Source organism: Panthera pardus, unplaced genomic scaffold (assembly GCF_024362965.1).
Source record: "Panthera pardus isolate Hobbes unplaced genomic scaffold, ASM2436296v1 HiC_scaffold_12, whole genome shotgun sequence".
Classification (NCBI taxonomy): Eukaryota; Metazoa; Chordata; class Mammalia; order Carnivora; family Felidae; genus Panthera; species Panthera pardus.
This window is the reverse complement of record NW_026526677.1, coordinates 21,817,148-21,834,684: the sequence shown is the minus strand read 5'-3', so window position 1 is coordinate 21,834,684 and position 17,537 is coordinate 21,817,148. Positions and strand designations below refer to the sequence as shown.

General features: G+C 36.4%; 1 protein-coding gene across 7 annotated transcripts in view; it reads right to left on the bottom strand.

Moving 5' to 3' along the window:
• LRRC4C (leucine rich repeat containing 4C) overlaps window positions 1-17,537 on the bottom strand; it is a 1,200,301-nt gene that overhangs the window by 579,425 nt on the left and 603,339 nt on the right. For 6 of the 7 annotated variants that reach the window (XM_053899824.1, XM_019470145.2, XM_019470150.2 and 3 more), the window contains one exon: window positions 2,401-2,523. The gene's annotated coding sequence lies outside the window, so the exon portion shown is untranslated. Of the gene's footprint in view, window positions 1-2,381; window positions 2,524-17,537 lie in introns of all 7 variants that reach the window. The other variant, XM_019470147.2, reaches the window with a different exon arrangement.

Below are 17,537 nucleotides of genomic sequence, written 5' to 3'. Positions count from 1 at the left end.
TGGTAACTAGTCTCTGTCATCCAAAATGTACACAGCCCATTACACACCAATATCTAAAGTGGTTTGGGCTTCCCCCCATCCTAATTTCCATGCTTTTCAGGTGCAATACAATAAAAATGAAGGTCATAAATTTACTTTAGCAACTTCTTAAATACATCTTTCATCTCTCTCACTCTCACCTCTCTCTCCCTCTCTCTCTCTTAAGTGGCATGCTCAGTAAGTCAATGAGATTTTTTAAAAAAAGTTACTCTGCTCCTCTGTAATTCAGATATATTTCTAAGACTTAGTGGCTACTTGTCAGCTCAATTCAGAAAAAAAAAAACTCATCCTTTGTTGAATCCGTGTTAAATGGGAACATAGAAAACACACAAATGTTTTCATAAGATGAAATAAACAAGTATACTAAATACCTGTTAACTATAGACATTGACAAGTCTTCTTATTCAACATTTGTTGACTTAGATACCTCCCAAAGTCATAACATATAGGGAGCAGATATTCTCTGGACATAATCCATGTCTACCAAGTGTTACAGTACAAATCCATAGACATGATAATAGAGTCACACACTAGATGTCATATTAGCACATATGTGGGGTGTATTATTGCAGCCAAGAGGCTGCAACAGGCAATGATAGGCCAAAACAAATTCAAGTAAGAGTTCTCTATGTGCCTGAGTTTTAAAGAATTTAAAGGTTGAGCAAGATTTTTTTCAGATTGAAAAGAGCAAAGACAGTAAAAAAGAATATGGGAAGGTCCTGAAATATTAAGTAACTAATAAAATCGGGGCAACATTAGAAAATATAGAAGATTAAGACTGTAACCATAAAGAGTGGCTAGACTACAGTGGCTCTTAACTGTATGATAAAGCAGTGTTTGCCATTGAAAGAATTCATGATGTGGAATCATGTTATCTAGAATGGATACCCTACAAGTGGTCTGGACAAGGTTAGAGGCAGGGGCAAATTTATTACATTGGCAGTTTTTATGCAGTATGTTCTCTTTTGAAGTTAGTATTCACAAATTAGAATTGTTATAAAATATGATTTTATTACCTTACAGCCATAGAGAGACATTAACACCCTATTGTGTGTCAGCTCAAATACTTTAATGACTTCTATGATAATCACCTATTCCCATATATGTAAATTTGAGTTCTTTTGTCAATTTTGATTGGCTGAGGTGATCACAAAATTCCACATATAACCATGTTAGAAATTGGATGCTAACACTTAACTAAAGTGCTAATTCCTTTCTGATGTCTGCGCTGGCTGCAGGATTCTCTCTGAGGTGAACGTGAGATCCAAGTCCCCCATATTGCACATGCTGCCTTAGCTAAAGGAAGCCAAGGGGATTCTCCCCTAGGACCACTTCAAGTAGAAGCAACCAAAAGAACTTCCAATCAAGAGAACATACTGCATTGTCCTAAAATCTCTGTAAAACACATCTTCCAGGGACTCAAGTCTATGTATTTAAGTCTCACATCAACAAAGCTTTCCATTTAAATAGTCCCTGTTGGGAAAATGCATTAGTGTTTGCGATCTGTTAATTATAAATAGGCAGACTACTAATTCCTCCTGTAAGGTTTCCAAGACATCCTGTGAAAATTAATCATGATGGATTTTTTTTTTTTACATTTTTGTTTCTCTCCAATGGCTAATTATAGCTCCAATGAGTCTAATAAGACTGTGCCACAATGCTTCTATTGATAGTCTTTAGAATCGCAGGAAGCCTAAGGCCCAACTTATTTAATCAGAGGTCTTGATTTGTTTGGAAAATTACCACAATATGAGCTGTATTTTGTCACTCGGGGCCTATGTGATGAAGGGCTGTGAGTCCTTTTGTTTTCCTTGCTCCGGATGAGGATTATTTAAAGATCTTCCCCTACCACGAGCATTCTGGTATAAGGGAATACAGCACATGCAGCTACTTTGGGGGTAATAAAGCAAAATATCTTGGTTTAAAAGAGCATTGTATGCTGTTGATAATAAACTGTAATGATTTTACAGCAGTCTCCTCTAGTAAATACTGTGTCTGAGTCTTTCACATTTAGAAAATCATTAAGTTATTCTCTTGAATCAGTTAATTTCTCCCAAGTGTTCTTATATCTTGGGAGTCCAAGAAGTGTTACTTGAAAATATGAAGAATTAGAGTTGCTTCTGAACATACAGAATATGAACCAAGCATAGTGCTGCTGGAATACCTAATCCCATATGCACGTGCACTTCCTGTACTCCAGATGCAACTTTGCCCTGGCTTCCATAAAATCACCATCAGAAACACTTAGAAGAAATATTATCTGTGCAAAAGGTTCGCAACCAACAGAAAGGTTATATTCCAGTTGAAAAATTATTTAGAAAATGAATATGCAAGTAATTTACCTTTTGTAATGAAACACACCTGAATTTCATGAAGTCCCTCTGCTAATTCAGTGAGATCTGTAGGTGGATGGTGCAGGATGGGAAATAAAGCTGCCTCATGAAGAGAGATGATCTTCTCATGCTAGACTCCCTTCTCTTCCTTCTGGAACAGAGAATGAATTGGGTTCAGTATCGTCTCCTAGATAGCAAACAGGCTACTCATGTTTGTTTAACATTCAAATGGAATGTGATGATTCAATGCATGGAGGTAAAGCCCTGCAATCTCATGAGTTTTGTTCTAGCTGGTAAAAAGGCTATGGCTTTTTTTCCCCTCTGTGGCTTTGGTGTACTGATCTTTGTTTCCCTCTCTCTACCAAGTAGCTCTGAAGCTCTGCATACTTTTCGAATTTACACTTAACATAACTCTAAGCATCAATCATTAGGCAATAAACTTCAAATATTTTACTACTTCTCCAACATGTGGCCAAAGATATTCTACTCTCAGCTCTACTCTAGTGCTTGTTTAATTTGATTACTGGGGAAAAAATGACGTATTTCATTATTTTTATCCATTGAAATAATTATAACATCCATAGAGATGTTTCCAGGAGGAAGTAAAAGAATGGAATAAGGTTTCTCTGTATGATTAAAGTTTATTCCTCAACGATGATGAGCAAGTTGAGCAGGCGTGTGGGCTAGTGGGAAAAGAAGTTTAATAGCCAAAGAGAAGAAATGGCCTTTTTTGTTGTGTTTTAAGTCCAAAAGGAGAGGTTTAAAAATGTTTGAATTATTAGATATCTCAGTTCACTCACCTTTGAAAGAATCAACCAAAAATGCACAAGAACATAAGAAGTTACAAGAAGCTACAAGAAGTAATGCAAGGTGTTTCTCAAAAACCCTTAAGAAATAATGCAATTATTGTTTAAAAGTTTGAGGGGCTCACAAAAAAAAGAAAAAAGAAATGAGTAAGAAATACTTCTTAGTAAGCCTTGTTAGTTCCTAAACTAAGTAAATAAAACTATTCAGTTCAAAAATGACTGCAGTTAAAAGGAGTTTATCTAAGCAACTGAAAGAAAAGAGAATTTTCAAGTCCATCAATCTAGTACATAGTAACATCATCCTTATTATCAGTAACAGTAACAAACTACATTAATATACCCAGTCATAAATTGAAAATCTATGCATGGATTAACTGATTTAATCTTCACAGGAAACCAAATAAATAGGTCAGTACTACTACAGCCCTTATTATGAATCAGGAAACTTGAGGCACAGAGAGGTTAAGTATATTGTCTAAAGTTATACTCTTAGGAAGTGATAGAGCAAAGGTTTAAAACAAGATTGTCCAGAAATAGAGTCCATGGTTTTAACCAGGAAGTGTGGTATATACTTTAAAAGGTATATACCAAAATGTTATCAAATTGGATATACTTAACTGGTGGAAATGTTGGTCATTTTCAACTTCTTTGTGCTTTTATGTACTTTTCACATCATCTATTACAAATACAAATACTTCTAGAATTAGGAATAAAATATCTTGAATATACTTTTAAAGAACTCTTACTAGCATCCACACCTCTCATTTACTTTCATAAAAAAAAATTTTTAAAAAATAAATGTTCTTTTTCCAAATATGCCCATTTCTGTATTAATGTCTTATGTTATTAAACCACCAGAGCACTGAAATAGCCTTCATCAGGGAAGTGGTTCACAAATCAGTCCCCTATAGATGGCATAATCATAATTCAGAAGTCTTGCATTAGTTGAAGGGCAACCAATATATGCTAAGAATCTCATAATGAAAGACGTATAGACACTGGACTATAGATTCTGGGATATTTGGGGAACAAACATGCAGACAGATAAATAAGTTCAACAAATATAAAGTACAAAGATACTTTGAAGTTAGGAATTAGAGCGATTCTCACAAAAGCCAGCAGAAGGTGGTTGGGGAGATGGGTGAAATAGACAAAGGGATTAAGAGGTACAAATTTCCATTTATAAAATATGTAAGTCATGGAGACAGAAAGTACAGCATAGGGAATATAATCAATAATCTCATAGCAATATTATATGGTGACAGATGGTAAGTACACTTATCGTAGTGAACACTGAGTAATGTATAGACTTGTTGAACCAGTATGTTGTATACCTGAAACTAATATAACATTGTATGTTAATTATACATCAGTTAAAAAAAAATAACATCAAGAAAAGTGATCTACAGAGACTAGGGGATGTAAGAATGGTCAGGCATATGTTATTTTCCCGGATAGCCTTACTAGCCATCATGTCTCTAGTTATCTATTATGAGACTCACAATTCTGCACAGTGTTACCTATAAAAACAAACAAACCAAACCAAACAAAAACAAAAAATACCTCTTCATTCGTATAGGATGGAAGGGAGAAAACAGAAACTATATCAGTCTGTGAAACTGGGAAATTCCAAATAATAGGTCTCTATACTACAAGCATTACAAGTGCTAATGTCTAAGGGCTCTTGGGAACTATTAGGCAAATCTATGAAACTTACTTCTACAAGTAATGCTGTTAGAACATTCAATTGTGTTCTCTAAGAACAGTAGTGAAACCCGTCAAATAATCTAGGGAAGCCAGAGCTATAAGAAAATCAGATCCTGACTCAAAGTCTGTAACCATAAGTTAGTGCCAAAGCCACAAAAGGTGCCAATATTAGTAAATGAGGTTTGGTATCTGTCCTGGGAGCAAGTACTGGACAAATGACCCAAGAACCATGTACTGAGTTCTCCTAATTCATTTCTCTTGAAATAGCTCCCACTTTCTTCCTTCTACCTCCTTCATTAAACAACACACCTTTTACTAAAGATAATTTCTCTACTCCAACCCTTCCCACCTAATTTAAGATTGAGGTTCTTCATCTGTGTTTTCACAATGGTTCCTTCCTTTGGTAGCACTCAATGACTTGTGATCTTACAAAGCAATGATGCACTCTAAAAAGAAATAGATATAGATAGATATAGATATAGATATAGATATAGATATAGATATAGATATAGATATAGATATATTTCACCAGAACACTGCAGCAGAGAATGCAAAATATTAGCAATGATTACCAGGTATGGAATCTTTATTTGTCCATATTCATTTTTGTTACTATTAGAAATGCAGGGAAAAAAATGAACATAGTAATTATGTAGAAAGTCACAGCAGAGTTATTTTGTGTCAGGTAGAAATTTTTGCATAAGCAGTTTAAAAAAGAAATCCTTCCATTTTCTTATAAAATTAACATGTTTATTTGAGGGGAGTATTTATGATATATCCTTAATTATCAAAAGAGAGGTAATATAATTGAAAATATTTTCAAAAGAAAAGCCATATATTTTATTCTTGGGTTATAAAAGGCCAATTTTGATTTCAGAAAAAAAATGTTTAAAATCTTCCAATTAGACCTGTAGGGTTTTAAGAAATAATTATGCCATTTTCATCTAAGAGAAAAGTAGCAAAACAAGTTAGGTAAAAATTACCTAAGACAACTGGTAGTTCAAAGAAAAATGTGTCCTTTCCTCCTATGTTCCTAAAATAATAACATGAAAATATATTATTTTAAAATTTAGTATTAGCATATGTTGAGTATATGTAGGTCCCCCAAATGATGATTTTTTTCAAGTATTTTTGGAACTTGAACATAGGGGTACTTTGGTATTATACCCAGGCTTTGGGCATCTACTTTATAGAAAATATGTAAATTTCACTAGTCACTTCGCATGCCTTGGGTAGGGGGTCTGGACAATAATCAGGGTGGCAAAACCATCACAATAAAGGAGAGAAAAGAATAAATGTCTAATTGCCAAAGGAGCCTAAACTCAAGAAGAGAGCTGTACCAGATGTTCAAAATAGTATGGTCATGCATTTTGTTAAGTTACATGTCAAGAATATAGTACAAACTGAATGTCTAAGTTCACAAAAGTTCACATAAAGAATGCTGATTTTAAAACAATGAATGAGTTTGGAAAGCAAAAGAAAAATATGTTAGGATGAGAGAGATCACTTTAGCTATGTTGTGAGGAGATAAACTTTTAATTGATGGGATCAGTGATTTTGTGATAAGCAATGAGACTCAGTCCTGCAAAAGCCCAGGGTCTTTAGAAAAGTTATAATAAATGAAGAGTTTGTATTTAGAAAAGTTAGTGTAAAAGAGAGCAATGAGAATTAAATATGACAGCTGACTTGGGGAAAGCAGAGGAATAAGGAAGGCTTCTGATGGACCACCATAGATACCATACATGATAGGATTCAGGCAATATCTCTGAACAAATTGGATCAGTGGGCAGGCAATAGAGAATAATTTGGATACAGTGATACCAGGTAGCTTTTAAGAAAATGAGAATTTAAACAATGGTAACAACCATGGAAGAACAGAATACTTAAGAAGGGAGACTATGAGCAAATCTAGGTGCAAATCAACAATGATGAAAGTCTGATGAAAAATGACTCTAAAATTTTGGAGTAAGAAAGAAAGAAAGAGTCTGTGATTGGGATATATGAATGGAAATGAAGAGGGTGAGGTAGACCGGGTGAGGTAGACCGGGGTAGGCAATGAGCTAAAATGAGGTTGGTTTTGAAAAAGTATGTTCCAGATTAATATGAGAAATCTGAGAGAAGATATTCTATGGAAAATTAAGGTAAGGTCCTGGAGAGATGGTGGGAAATCTAGTTAGAAATGCATATTGGAGGGGCACCTGGGTGGTTCAGTTGGTTGAGCATCTGACTCTTGATTTCAGCTCAGGTCATGATTTCAAGGTTTGTGGGAACAAGCCCTGCATTCAGCTCATGTTGACAGTAAAGCCTGCTTGGGATTTTCTTTCTCCCTTTCTCTCTGCCCCTCCTCTGCTCACGCATGTGTGCTTTCTAAATAAATAAGTAAACAAACAAACAAACAACCAAAACAGAACAAATGTAGATCTGGAAACCATAGGGATTCTTGGTCGTAAATGAAACCATTAAAGCAAAGAGATACACAGAAAAGATCTATGAGTCTTAGAGATAATCCACAGTTAGCAGGTTAGAAAAAGAACAAAAGAATATCTTATTAGATAAACTAAAATGGTAACTTTGGGATCATCTAGGTGGCCTTGTCAGTTAACCATCTAATTTCGGCTCAGGTCATGATCTCATGTTTGGTGAGTTTGAGCCCTGCATCGGGTTCTGTGCTGACAGTTTGGAGCCTAGAGTCTGCTTCGGATTTTGTGTCTCCCTCTCTTTCTGCCTCTCCCCTTCTCATGCTTTGTCTCTGCCTCTGTCTTTCTCTCTCTCTCTCAAAATAAATATTAAAAAATTAAAACTAAAAATAAACAAAATAAAATAAACTGGTAACTTTGATACAAAATCAAAATATATTTCCAATTTTCCATAATTCACCTATAAATAATGAGTAAAAGGGAAATAAATACATGGAAAATTACTTTACACTACTCTAAGAGGCTATCATGTCTTTCTTCAAGACATTGAGTCTTTCTCCTGATCCATTAGCTAATATAAGGTTAATCCTTACCTGTAAATAAAATTTTGGACATGGATTTTCATTTAGCCTGACCAAAAAGGGAAAAAAAAGTGTCTTTATATAATGACAAGCTTCTTGGGAACAGAGGATCAGTATTTGTTGGTTATAGACAAAATACTATACAACACCGTGTTCCCTCTAAATGAATAACAAATTAAAACATGACCATTGTTATTAAGCTAAATTCCTTCAAGTGTGTAGGAGTCAAGCTCAGACTTAGAAATACTATTATTAATTACAATGTTGTTTTTTTTCCCCAAACATTGGAACTTGCATCTGAGCAATGGGATTCCAATTCTGTCTGCCATCTGTACTGTTGGCTCTTCATCTCTACGCATGTGGTTTTCAAGTTCCTTACTTGAAATGATCTTTGTCCTTTAAACAAAGGGCTACAGCCCAGGGTCTGCAGGTACAAGATGCTGACTTGCAGCATCCATCTAGTGTGCATCAACCACAGAAGTTTAACGAATCACTTTCTTGCCTGCCCTTGACCTTGCCCAGAATGCTCTGTGTGCAGGAATCAAGAAACCTGTGAGGCCATATGCTGGGAGTCAGCCTTTGACCGTTTTCCCCCATCCAGCTGTCGTCCTGAAAGTAACATCACACACACATACATTTTTCATACACATGCAAGTGTCTCAAATTTTGGCCACAGGGGAACCGTATTCAGAAATTATATATTTGAGTTGTTCAAAGTGAGATAATTTTCAAATGTGGAATTTGGGAGTTGTGAGTAATCATAGATACTCTCTCAATTTATATGATCTAATTTTGATTCTTAAAAAAATAAATAACAATATGCATGTAATAAAAGCAATAAAATATACAGTAGATGCATAATAAAAGTCTCTGTTTCTCTCTACCTAGAAGTTACCAGTATTAGCAGTTTCTTTTACATCCTTCCTTTTATATGCTTATAAACAAATATAGTATCCTATCATTTTTGTAAATTGAAATCATATAATTTATATTATTCTGCTTTGGTTATAGTTGGCAAAGAAAGCTAGAATCGTTGCACATCAACACATATGGGCTTACCTCACTGTTTTCAAGGACCATGTAATATTTCACTTTACAGAATTATTATAATTTATTTCATCAATCCCCTAATAGTGGACATTTTAAATTATGTTCTTTTTCCGATAATTTTCTCCTGTCCCAACAATTCTGTAATGTTTAGTTTTGTGCATCTTAGCATTGTTTTGTGATTATATATGTGGAGTAAAATAGTATCAGGGAAGTTCTGTGTTATCCATTTGTTTTATTTTTATAGCTTATTTTATTTTAAATTTTTTTAAATATTTACTTTACTTCTGAGAGAGAGAGAGAGAGAGAGAGAGAGAGAGACAGAGTGCAAGTGGGAGAGAAGCAGAGAGAGAGGGAGACACAGAATCTGAAGCAGGCTCCAGGCTCCAAGCTGTCAACACAGAGCCTGAAGGGGGGCTTGAACCCACAAACCATGAGATCATGACCTGAACCGAAGTTGTATGCTTAACCAAATGAGCCACCCAGGCACCCCTCCATTTGTTTTAAATATAAGCAGCAGCATAGTAGAGTTAAAAGATAACTGACTTTGTAGTCAGGCTGACCTCAATTTGAATCTTAGTGCAGTCACTTACTTCTCTGAGTTTCTTTTGCATAGAACAACCCTTCTCTGAGTCTCAGATTTCCTCCTTGCAAAATGGTGATAAGTCCTTCACAGTGAAGATTTTGAGGTTAACTACTTTAAAAGATACCACAAGTAAGTATGTATTCCAAAACTCATAGCTAAGAGAGAAGGTAAGAGGAGGAAGAGGAAAAAAGAACAATCTCTAAGTTCAGAGCTTTAAAGTCAGAATTGGACTAAATGTCAAGTCCTCTCGATTTCAGATGAATGTTTTTCCAATTAATTGCACTGAAACTTTCTAGGCTCCATTTCATCATTTGTCTTTGCCCATTGATTATGAGGGTATCTTCACCTTGTCTGCCCCACATGGTGCAATGGCTAAGAAACTTTTGGCAAAGTCCATAGAAACAACTGAAAGAAGTCTAAGCAGAATAGGACTGTTTTGTTGCTCTATGGTCTCTTCCAACTGGGGAAGTTTTTAGGACAACGCTCAGCCATGACAGCAGTTATGGATTGAGGGAGAGGCTTGACTGTGGTCACAGATGATACACACTTGATCAATACCCATCATCTGTGAACCAGGGTGGTGACTGGCTGGTTATTAAGAAGCATTCACTCCAGTAACATTCATCTTTGTCTAAATTTACTCCTTTAAAATGCCACGTCACAATCAGACTTTCACATTTGTCTGAAGGAGATAATCATCATTGTCTTGAATATATATATTCTTGACAATGGTTTTGTGAACTAGACAAAGGAACTGCTAACGTTTATGTTGGGGGGGTGTTGAGGAAGATAAGTTTTAGAGGCATTAATCAATTGGCCCCTATCTTTTAGCTCCAAATTCACTTTTCTTTCTACCATATAATACTGAATGCCATTGTATTTTTTTCATGTTTATTTATTTTTGAGAAAGTGCAAGTGGGGGAGGGGCAGAGAGAAAGTGGGGCAGAGGATCTGAAGCGGACTCTGTATTGACAGCAGCAAGCCCGACATGGGCTTGGACTCACAAACCACAAGATCATGACCTGAGCTGAAGTCAGGTTCTCAACCAACTGAGCCACCGAGGCACCCCTACCATTGTATTTTAATACAAGACAATGATGATCTGGTCACAGATCTTCCTCTAGTTCTGCACCCTTAGCTCTTTTTGGAAAAAGTAGCCTCCATTCATATACTTTCAGTAATGCCACACTGAATATAACACAGACTGCTCCGCGTGGCTATCAAACCTCTCCTTTTTTCAGTCCAGCATTTATGAATAGCCTCATGTCTATCATCTGTGAGCTTCAGGCTCATCAGACCATGTTTCTGTCTCTTAAATATTCCATGCACTTCTTCACCGTCATGCCTTACCTACTGGCTTTCCTTCAACTTAGAGTTGCTTTTGTCCATTATCCACCCACATAAATTATATTCTTTTTTTTTTCTAAGCAAAGCAGATAAAATCTTGACTGATAAGCCCTTCCTGATTCCTACAGTCCAATGAATTATCCCTTTTGCATAAAGAAAAACAAATACGTATATACCTATAGTGAACTCACATATTTTTCTGCCTGTCTTAAAATTCTTTATATTTCACCTCCCTGACCAATTAGAAACAATTTATGTGCAAGGCTCATAACTGTGTCCCATAAGAATTGAACACCTACCTAGGCATATTTACAGTTCCCTCCAACTGGTGTGCTCTTCCTCACTAGGCCCTATCCAATATTCAAGGACCAGTGGAATACCTCCTTCCCCATAAAACCTGTTCTAAGTTCCTTTAGAGAGACATATTCTCTTTTGAATTCCGATACCATTTTAGGGCAATTTCCTCTCTTTTTTTGGTTAAATGTTTATTTATTTATATATTTTGAGAGAGGGGGTGGGAAGGAGCAAAAGGAGAGGGAGAGAGCATCTCAAGCAGGCTCCACACTTAGTGCAGAGCCATACGTGGGGCTCTATCCCACAACCTTGAGATCATGACCTGAGCCGAAATCAAGAGCTAGAGGCTTAACTGACTGAGCCACTCAAGGGCCCTGGAAATTTCCTCTTTCTTATACTACAGTGGTTTTAAGTATATTTCCATTCTTCCAAAAGATTTGAGCCAGCATGTAGGCGCAGACTACACCTATTTTGTTTAGCACTATATCTTCAGAGTCCAAGGCACAGGAGACACTCAACAACATATATGGAGAAACATAATCTTCTTGCTCAAATCATCTATGCTTATGTCTAATACATTTTTAACCTTTCAGTGACTCTTATTCAGAATTCAGTAAGTTTTATTTTTAACCATATGCAATTACCATTCCCACGGGCACCTGGGTGGCTCAGTTGGTTGAGCGTCAGACTTCAGCTCAGGTCATGATTTCAGGGTTCGTGGGTCCAAGCCCCACTTCGGGCTCTGTGCTGATAGCTCAGAGCCTGGAGCCTGCTTCAGATTCTAAGTCTCCCTCTCTCTCTGTCCCTCCTCTGCTTGTGCTCTCTCTCTCTCTCTCTCTCTCTCTCTCTCTCTCTCTCTCAAAAATAAATAAACATTAAAAAAATTAAAAAGAAGGAAATTACAATTCCTCAGTTCACAAACAGTTGAGTATATGCAATTTCATTTGGTTCAACCTAAAAGTTACGGGTTGAACGGAATGATGGATAGATAAATGAATGAAAATTCCTCACAGTTGTAAGTCATGGCATGTGTGCATTATAAATCACAACAGAAATATTATTTCATTTGATGGAAAGTCATTGGGAGGTCAAGGAGGGAGATTTGCATTAAAGTACGTCACTCTCCTACATGGAGAAAAACACATTTCAAATACATCATTAGCCACAGGAGGATTAGTACAGAGTACACATCCACCAGGCTTTTTTACCACTACATTCATTTTCCTTTGTGTTCACCAAAATGAAAAATCCCTGTACCTGAGTAAAATAACAAGCTTGCGTCTTCCTTTGTCCTTCCCTGGTGAGCATTTCAGCTAGGAGAAGTCATTTTGCTACATTCCATTCTCAAAGCTGTGCTGGAGAAGCCAGAAAATCACAACAGCTCAGAAGTCAGGCCAACTGTACACGTCAGGAGACCACCTTTGCTATGGGACATATACACAGCAGTTGCATAAAGGGTGTGCATTGCCCATACTTTTTAGCTGACATTGGCCTGGCGTGTCCCAGATACCATTAATGAGCTGGGTTTCCCTCCACGGTACCGACAGGCCTTTTTGGAATTTACTTCTGTGTCACTGCAGCATTGTGCAGAAATTAAGGCATGGGTTCTAGAGGTTGAAATCACAGGGTTCAAATCTCATTTTGTAATTTTTGCTAAATTTTGCAATCTCTCTGCACCTTGATGTCTTTATTTCTAAAATTATTTAAAACTAAAGTTATATTATGGGGCACCCAGGTGGCTCAGTCTGTTAAGCATCCGACTTCGGCTCAGGTCATGAGTTCAGGTCCTGATCTCACAGTTTGTGAGTTCCAACTAGACTCACTGCTGTCAGCCTCTCAGCACAGACCCTGCTTCAGATCCCCTGTCCCTCCTCTCTCTGTCCCTCCCTCACTTGTGCTCTCTTGAAAGATAAATAAAACATATAAAACACTAAAGTTATCGTAAAGGTTTTTGTGACTGTGATAATGCTTTAGAGGAAGCCAATTTAACAGATTCTCTGTTTTATAGTGGGTGTTTAATAAATGATAGTTTACAAAAACCTTTCTGGTTCCCTTTTACATTGTTTAATATTTCCCTGGACTGAGAACAAAGGTCCACATATACTAGATGCAGAGATGGAATACAGAAACCAAAGAATTTAATTTAAAAAACCCAGAAATCGAAAATATTGCTTGGGAAGCAATAATAATAAAGGAGAATAAGAGGAAGCAACTGCAGAAAGAAAAGGAGAGAGAGAGAAAGAGAAGAGGAAAAAGCTATCATTTCTTAACACTCATTGTATACCACAGACTGAGTCCCATTCTTGTGTTGAGGATCATATAATAAAGTAGACTAAGCATTTCAGAATAGAGAGAGAATAGAAAAGACACAAAAAATGAGAAAGAAGAGATGAGAAATTTAAGCATCAGTCCTGACAGATTAATATCCTGATAATAAAGATTGCAGAGACCATGAAGAATAAACATGGAGGGAAGAAAATGATCAAAATAATAACTCAATTTCTCAGAAATAAAGAACATACATTTCCAGGTTTAACGGACACTCATGTGCCCATCACAATGGTTGAAGAAAGGCTCACACCAAAGAACATTTTCGTAAATTTCAAAATATTGGTGGGAGAAAAGAAAAAGCTGAAGAAACTTTTTAAGATAAAAGACAACGCAAAAAGGATTCAGAATTATAATGGAATTGGAATTCAATAAAATACTAAAATCTAGGGTAAAAAATTGAGTAACTTCCTTCAAAACTCAAAAAGAACAGGTAGGTGGCCTCCAATGGTATAGCCAGCCAAACTACCAGCTAAGTACTTAATATTTCTGTGGTATTTGATATATGGCAGGAATGCTGAAAACATACTACACATATCAGCACATTTGATTCTTCAACAGGCCTAAAAGTTAGGTATTATTATTAGTCTCATTTTGCATATGAAGAAATGGAGTGACGAAACTGTTAAAAACAGTGTGTCCTAAAGTCATACCATGCCTATGTGTGAAAACCAGAATTTAAAAAAAACCCACAATCTCGCTTTAACCAAAAATAATAAACTACTAGCCAATCAACTTTTGCCTCCATTAGGTGTGGCTTTATCATCCTAAGCATAAAACCACTTCATAATAAATTCAAGAGAATGTTTTCCCAATCTGTAAATATGTACTTCAGAAATAATTATAGATTGCCTATATGGTTCTTATGTTTTTCTTGCTACTTAAATATAATCAGGTAATTGATCAAAACCTAACTTTAATTATTATATGGATTTCTTTCTATTTCCCCTTCCCAATGGTCTTTTTCTAATTTTACTAAAAATATTAACCTTCTCATAGGCTCCATTTTCTTATAAATTTGATGAATGAGTCTACACACTGAGCTCATCCTTGCCCTGAATTAAAATGCAAACATATTCAGTAGAATAAGAAATATTTCAGTAGGATAAGAATATTTCTAAAGCTTTGGTTTAAAAACATGCTTCCAAGAAATGTGACTTTTCCAGTGACCCAAATATTCTTTAAGCTTCTCACATCCCCAGGATGTACACCGCCTAATTGAAATAGTTTCATAACCACCCTTGTTCTTCACATGTTTAGTGACACCACTCAAAGAAGCACATCAGTCACCTGGCTAATAAGCATTCTCTGAAGCCCATGGAAACAGAGGGAAATTCTCCCTTTATTCTTCCACTGTGAATTATGTTCCCTAAGCATGTATTATTATTATTCTTATTACCCAGTTGAACTAGTATAATTTGCAGTTGGATAAATCATAAGCCAGTGGATTCTCAAGCCTCCCCAACTTATTACGTTACTTCATCCAAAGATTTTACAGCAGAGAGCACTGGGGATATTACAGATGACTCAAAATTATATATTTTTTTCCTCTCTCCAAAAGCTGTAAAAGTGCAAAAACTCCTATGCAGAAAACTCACATAAATAATTAGCACTTCATTGCATTGCTCAAAAAAATATTTAAATGCACTCATAAAAGTGCAGGGTTAGCTCACTAGAAAGTGCTGGTGTTTCCTAGATATTCAAATATATACTGGTTCCTAAATCAATATTAGAGGTAGACAAGACATTTTTAGGTCTAGTCGCCCAGGATCCAACACCCTATCTTATAATAATAATACTCTAATGGATTGGGGAATATAGAACCCATTCTCTGTTCAGACCATACTGTAGGGGACACTCTCTTTACTTTATAACCCAGATTGAAGGCCGAGTTTAGCTAATCCACAATCCCATTACCTGGCTCCCAGAAATGGTTTAGCAAAATATACACCCCCTAACTTGACCTAGCTAAACAAGAACTTTTGTTCAGTACTTGGGAGAGGAGAATGATTAGGGATATTACAGATTTAAGATTCTTGGAACAGCTATGGTGAAAGTATGTTGCAAATAAAGCAAACCCACAGACTTAAGTTCAGAAGTAAAAACAGAGTGAGGAAACAAGGTCTGCTCACATCACTTGACCTATTGGATCAGCCTCTGGAATTTTGAATTTTGAGAGCCATTCATTGCTAAACCAGATTGACTTGGTTTCTCAGGTCCTTGTTAAAAAAAAAAAGTCTTAATATTCTACTTGACATGGATTATGAAGGTATGTAAATATTTGAGGGACAGATTTGTTCATACATGAAACTAGAAATCCTGGGTGTACTAAATACTAGTTTCGGGAGTGTGGAGATAACTAAGGCATTATTTCCATCCTCAGTCTACAACGGAGTTATTTTCCCAGGATCCTTGTTGAGGTTCTTCACTTTCTTATATAAATTTCACAAAACCCATGGATATAGTTGTCAAGATTCTAATGCTCAGGCAAACAATATTTAATTTCAGTTTGGTCAAACTATTGCTAAATCAGTTCAGAGATGTGAGATGTATAGGGTTCATTAGATTGTCAGATTCATTGTTTATTTTGAGATTACTCTTTCAAAATTTTTTTTGTCTTAATTCCAGTATAGTTAATTTACAGTGCTATATTAGTTTCAAGTGTACAATATACCAAGAGGTTGCTCTTTTAACAAATAATAAAGTTTCATTGTGTTTACACAGGATAAAGCACAGTCCTAGAAATCAGATTTCCTGTTGTTCTGGCCTTGCTACTTGACAATGGTAAGTTTCCTGAACTTCTAGGAAAATCAGGGCCCTACGATGTCCCTAATGTCCTACCGCTCACCTTTGGTACTAGAGAGTGATAATTTCTAGATGCATAGGGTTTCTCTTATTTACATTAATAAAACAGAAAAAGGCTTACCACCATTCTTGTTACCCGCTGCTGTGTAACAAGCCACATCAAAATGTGATAGTCATGAGAAAACAAAAGAAAACAAAACAAAATATTTATTCTGCTCATGAAGCTGCATTTCAAGAAGGGCTTATTTTGTTCCACTTTGTCTCAGCTGACTGGCTTGAAGAATAGGGCTGAAATCATCTGAAGGGTCACATACTCATTCCAATGTCTGGAACCTGGGATGGAAGGCTCCGGTTGCAGCGGGGTGGGGGAGGGCAGGGCAGTTGGCATTCCTTGGGCCCCTCTCTTTCTCCATCTCCGTCTCCATCTCCTTCTCCATTTGAGTTGTTCTCCAGCTCCAGCTCTACCATCTCTGTCGCTGAACTCTCTAGCAACACAGGTGCAGGGAAGCTAGACTTCTTGCATATCAACTCGGGGCTCCCATAGCACACGTTCCAAGAGAGAGGCAAACAGAAGCTACAGCACCTTTTTTTGTTTTTTGTTTTTTAATTTTATTTAAGTTTTAGTTAACATATAGTGTACTAAATGTTATAGTGTTTTCAGGAGTAGAATTTAGTGATTCATCACTTACATAGAACACCCAGTGAACAACAGAACAAGTGCCCTCCTTAGTACCCATTACCCAGGTAGTCTATCCCCCACACACTGACCTCCATCCACCCTCAGTTTGTTCTCTGCCATTAAGAGTCTCTTATGGCTTGTTTCCCTCTCTCTCCTTGTTTTTGTCCCTTCCCACATGTTCACCTGTTTTGTTTCTTAAATTCCACACATGAACGGAATCATATATCTCCATCTGACTTATTTCACTTGGCATAATACACTCTAGCTCCAACCGCGTTGTTGCAAATGACAAGATTGCATTCCTTTTGATCACTGAGTAATATTCCATTGTATGTATATACCACATCTTCTTTATCCATTCATCAGTTGATGGACATTTGGGCTCTTTCCATAGTTTGGCTATTGTTGCTATAATGCTGCTATAAACATTGGGATGCATGTACCTTTCAAATCTATATTTTGTATTCTTTGGCTAAATATTAGTAGTGCAATTGCTGCATTGGAGGGTAGTTCTATTTTCAACTTTTTGAGGAATTTCCATACTCTTTTCCAGAGTGGCTGCAGCAGT